The sequence below is a fragment of the Chrysemys picta genome, chromosome 10 (genome assembly GCF_011386835.1).
Source record: "Chrysemys picta bellii isolate R12L10 chromosome 10, ASM1138683v2, whole genome shotgun sequence".
Taxonomy (NCBI): Eukaryota; Metazoa; Chordata; order Testudines; family Emydidae; genus Chrysemys; species Chrysemys picta.
The window spans coordinates 58,091,794-58,097,793 of record NC_088800.1 but is presented as its reverse complement, the minus strand read 5'-3'; positions in this window follow the sequence as shown (position 1 = coordinate 58,097,793).

Below are 6,000 nucleotides of genomic sequence, written 5' to 3'. Positions count from 1 at the left end.
TGTCGGAGGAGCAGGGGCAATGAAAGGAGCAGAATTTCACATCCCATCTCTGATCATCTGCATGAGCAGTGGGTGTGTCCCATGTTAGAACACTTTTGCTGCCATCTAAATCAGTCTCAGGCCTGGTCTACACTAGAAAATTTAGGTCTGCTTAACTAGGTAGTGGGTTGTGAAAAATGCACACCCCTGAGCAGAGTAGTTAAGCCAACCTAAGTCCCCAGGTAGACAGTGCTAGGTCAATGGAAGAATTCTTCTGTCAACCTAGCTACGGCTTCTCAGGGAGGTGGATTACCTCTGTTGATGGGAGAACCCCTTCCATTGGCGTAGGTAATGTCTATACTGAAGCACTACAGTGGTGCTGCTGTAGCGTTTCAAGTGTAGAAAGCCCTCAGTAAGTGTGAGTTCATTTAAATTTTCAAGCTTGATTCATGAGATCAAACTGACTTAACTTCCTTAGGAGCTTCTAGTACTGTCCATGCTTGAGGATTCTTATTAGTTCTATGGTATATCCTACAGCAATAGCTCAGTAAGATTTCTGTAGGGTTTTATAGTACCGTCCTTAGCTGTACTATAAAACAGGAGAAACCTACACTTCTGAGATGCTACCTTTTAGCTAGTAGTGATGGCAGCAAGTCAGACAAAATGGTTGAGTGATGGCACTTCTCAGAAAGTTCAGCCTTGCTTGGTCATAAGATCAATAAACAGGCAGACTTAGCAAGCCATGTCCTGTGTTGCCCAAGCAACAGTGCTGCCAATACTAATAAAAAACAGTCCAGTGCCAACAGTTGTTTTTAAACAAATGTTCTTCTGCAATGTTTGAAATCTAAACAGTGCAACAGTGAGAGTCAGAATGTGCAAGTGGCTGCAAATCAAGTGAAATGGATTTCACTTCTGTTACCGTGGAAGTTGGGGAAAAAGGGAAAATGGTAAACGGCAGCAAGCGACAAGACAATCCAGGTCTCTTAAAATTCCTTCACTTTTAATTATCACTAAGAAACCGCTTTTCAGTTTAGTTTTAGAAACTTTCCCATGGAAAGATAATGCTCCGTGGTATCTATGCACATTAGGAACTTATCCCCAACCTTCCCCTGGCCCTTCCCTTACTCATACCACAGTTCAAACACTAGCCTGAATTAATCTCTAAAACTGCTCTCTGCCTGGTAGGAATCCCAAGAAAGTGCAGACCTGGTATGATGGAGCTCTCAAGTAACACTAATTCTGACTGTTAACACTCCAGTGATGAAGTTAGAAAGGATATTAGTTCTCTGCGGGGATGGGTGTGTATCTTAGACAAGTCAGTGAAGGCTGATGGGTTCAATCTTATTTATTGGTTTTGTAAATTCAGAAAGAAAACAGCTTCCAGAATCAAAGCTCTTAACTGGAGAGTTCAGGATATAGAAGATGGTACAGGAAGGTTCATCCTAACAAATCTTGCTCATGCCTGGAAGATGTTCTGCCTGTAATTAGTTCATTACACTTCTGCTCACTCAAAGCTGTTTTTAAATGTAATGGTGTCTATATAAGGTGAGAACTAAGGACCTATTTTTTTCCTGGGGCAGCCTCTCCCCTCCAATCTTATTAAGCCCCCCAGATAGAACAAGACAAGGGATATTAAGCCCAGAAGAAGGTGGAGCTGTGGGAGGGGAACTAATGCACTCTTCCAGCACATATTGTGCAGCCCGATCTATTATTATACTCCTTTTTTAAATGCCCAAATATCTGACATGTTAAATGTTAATATAATGAGACAAGGTGGCCGGGTAGTATCTTTTACTGGACCAACTTCTGTTGGTGAGAGAGACGAGCTTTTGAACTACACAGAGCTCTTCCTCAGGTCTGGGAAAGGTACTTAGGCTTTCTCTACACTAGCACTTTTGTCGGCAAAACTTTTGTCTGTCAAGGGTGTAAAAAAAATATACCCCTAACTGACATAAGTTACACTGACAGAAGCACTGGTGTGGACAGCCCTATGTCGCCGGGAGATGCTTTCTTGCCGACATAGCTACCACCACTCGTTGAAGGTGGAGGTGGTTTAATTATGTTGACAGGAGAGCTCTTTCCTGTCAGTGTCAAGTGGCTACACAAGCAATCAGTACAGCTGTGCCACTGCAAGCTTGCTAGTATAGACCTGGCTTTAGTGTCTAGCAAAGTTATGTATTTAAGCTCCCAGGCTCGTTGTGACAGGTTGGATCACAGAAACCCTCTTGGGAGCTGCCACCCGCTGTGCCAAGACTACTTCTACCCCTGCTTTCCCTGCCAGCTCAGGACTCCAGCACCCAGTCTTGCTGAGCCAGACACACCGGTCTGCTCCAACAAAGACCCAGGGTCTGAATTACTTGCCCCAAAACTGCAGGTTTACCTGAAAGCAGCTAACAGAAGTGTTCCTGTCTTTAACACTCAGATGCCCAACTCCCAATGGGGTCTAAACCCAAATAAATCCATTTTACCCTCTATAAAGCTTATACAGGGTAAACTCATAAATTGTTCGCCCTCTATAACACAGAGAAATATGCATGGCTGTTTGCTCCCCCAGGTATTAATACATACTCTGAGTTAATTAAGAAGTAAAAAGTGATTTTATTAAATACAGAAAGTAGGATTTAAGTGGTTCCAAGTAGTAACAGACAGAACAAAGTAAGTCACCAAGCAAAATAAAATGTGCAAATCTATGTCTAATCAAACTGAATACAGATAATCTCACCCTCAGAGATGCTTCAGTAAGTTTTTTCTTCAGACTGGACATCTTCCAGGCCTGGGCACAATTCTTTCCCCTGGTACAGCTCTTGTTCCAGCTCAGGTGGTAGCTAGGGGATTCTTCATGATGGCTCCTCCCCTCCCTTTGTTCTGTTCCACCCCTTTATATATCTTTTGCATAAGGTGGGAATCCTTTGTCCCTCTCTGGGTTCCCACCCCGTCCTTCTCAATGGAAAGACACCAGGTTAAAGATGGATTCCAGTTCAGGTGACATGATCACATGTCATTGCAAGACTTCATTGACCAATTGCCAGCACACACACATACATGAAGACTTACAAGTAAAACAGAGCCATCTGCAGTCAATTGTTCTGGTTAATGGGAGTCATCAAGATTCCATACCACCATTAATGGCCCACACTTTGCATAATTACAATAAGCCATCAGTTATATTTCATGTTTCTAGTTTCAGATGCAAGAGTGGTACATTTATACAAATAGGATGATCACACTCAGTAGATTATAAGCTTTGTAATGATACCTTACAAGAGACCTTTTGCATGATGCATATTTCAGTTACATTACATTCACTCATTAGCATATTTTCTTACAGCGGCACAGCTCATCTGTACAGTTGTGCCACTGTAAGCTCGCTAGTATAGACATGGCTTTAGTGTCTAGCAAAGTTATGTATTTACACTCCTAGGCTCATCTTTTGAAAGTGTTGTGCAGATTTCCTTTGAGGATGAGGACTGATAGGTCACATATAGTGCAATCTCTTTGTGAAAAAAGAGTTCACCCACAGGTGACAGGTTTTTTTTTTTGTCTTTTATCATTTTCCTGTATGAGCTCATGTATGAGCCTAGTGATTATCTGGTTTCATCCACATTAATTGTTGTTGAGGCATTAAGTGCACTGGATGAGGTATGTACATGCTGTGATAGGCATGTGTAGGATCCACAGATCTTGAAATGTGTGTTGTGGGGAGGTACTGATCAGCATAGCAATGGACTTATGTCTGCAGGTTTTGCATGTTATTTTGGCAGGGTCTGGTGCCGCTTAGAGTTGGTGTGTCCTGGTCTTATTATAGTGTCAAACACAGTCACCATTTCACTGACTAAAGAAAACCTCTCTCAGCCTCTTGGAATCTCTTTCCTTGCAGATATATCCTCAATTCCTTAGTGAAAGTCCAAGACAAAACAGGGTAATGAAAGCAAACTTCTTTGCTAGCATCTAATAGAGAGGAATTATTCCACAAAACTGAGCAAGTAGTTGCAATGGCCCAGAACATTTTCCGCTTTTGAGGTTATGTCTGAGTCCCTTCCAAAACACTCCAGCAGTAACAACCTGGCTCATTTCATATCTTCAAACCTGAGCTCTTTTTTCCTCTCTCTTCCAATGCTGTACTTATAGCTAGAAGTGGCATCCAAAATCAAAGCGAGGGCAACTTTTTTTTTTTTTTTTTTAAACAGCATGCAGCAGAGAACTGACTGCTTCTGTAAACTCACCCCAAAACTTTTCAGTTGTTTTGGAAGCTGACACCAGATATGTTATGCAACAGCTGACAGAGTATTCTAAACAAACTTGGCCAAATAATCTGTTCTGAACATGTTGTCTGAATGTTATGCTTGTTTTCACTGAATAATTTATTTAAATTACGTTTTGTGGTATTAGATTAGCTCCATAACAATAGTCATTGAATAACTTATTCAATAGATATTCTTTTCTGTAGGTGGCCAGCTCTGAGTATTGGCATGTAAATACTTACGCCAGGCATTCCACTTTGCTTCTAAGTTAATATGCATCTAGGCTTGCTGGAAGAAATCTCTTCTGAACAAAGCTCTTCACCCCCTTTCCCAGTCCTGAAGCAGGGGAGATCAGCTCTGCAGGATCAGATTATCCCCTATTGCAGCTGGAACAAAAGCCAGTGCAAGAAGAAAACAAAAACATCCTAGAAGCTGGCTAAGAGCTGTGCTATTTGAGGGAATTAGATTTGCCCTGCCCCTCTTAAGAAAATGTACAGTAGCTAACAGCATGGCTTGGGAGATCGATAATGTGACAAGCAGCCCTTTTCATTTCTACATCATGGGTTTGAATCTGGCCAGAGTCAGTTGTAACCAGAAGCTGTTGCAGGATTGTTCCGGTAGTAGTAGCCCTTGTTTACTTCTCTGATTTTAAAGAACAAAACAAATGCTCTAAAGCAAGTGGTTCTCAACCAGGGGTAAGCATGCCCCTTCCAGGGGGCATATCAACTCATCTAGATATTTGCCTGGTTTTACAACAGGCTACATGAAAAGCACTAGTGAAGTCAGTACAAACTAAAATTTGATATATACAACTGGTTTATACTGCTCTATATACACTATATACTGAAATATAAATACAATAGTTATATTCCAATTGATGACATGTTTCAGAGTGGTAGCCATGTTAGTCTGTATCAGCAAAAAGAACAGGAGTACTTGTAGCACCTTAGAGACTAACAAATTTCTTTGAGCATAAGCTTTCATGGGCTAAAACCCACTTCATCAGATGCATGCAGTGGAAAATACAGTAGGAAGATATATATACACAGAAGACATGAAAAAATGGGTGTTGCCATACTAACTATAATGAGAATAATCAGTTAAGGTGGGCTATTATCAGCAGGAGAAAAACAAAACTTTTGTAGTGATAATCAGGATGGCCTATTTCCAACAGTTGATGTATTTTATAATATGGTAAAAATGAAAAAGTAAGCAATTTTTTTAGCGTTGTGACGCTTTTGTATTTTTATGTCTGATTTTTTAAGCAAGTCGTTTTTAAGTGAGGTGAAACTTGGGGGATAAGGGATGGAAGATATATCAGACTCCTGAAATGGGTACACTCACCTGGAAAGGTTGCTCTAAAGCAGTGGTTCTCAAACTGTGGGTCACGATCCCGTTTTAATGGGGCTTTGAGGGCTGGCTTAGACTTGCACTAATACAGGTAAATTACTGGCTGCCTGTTGGTTCATCCATGTCAGGGGTCTCAAACTCAGACGACCCCGAGGGCCGCATGAGGACTAGTGCATTGGCCCAAGGCCTGCATCATTGAACCCCCCCCCATGCTGCCTCTGGCCCCGCCCCCACTCCACCCCTTCCAGTTAGGCCCCACCTCTTCCAATCCCTTCCCTGAAGTCCCCACCCCAATGCTGCCCCCAGGGGGTGCAGAAAGGGTGCAGGGTGCAGCAGGGGCTGAGGGCAGGGAGTTGAGGTGCAAGAGGTGTGCAGGGTGCTCAGGTGCCTCAGGGCAGGGGGTGCAGGAGGGGTGCGGGATGCAGCAGGG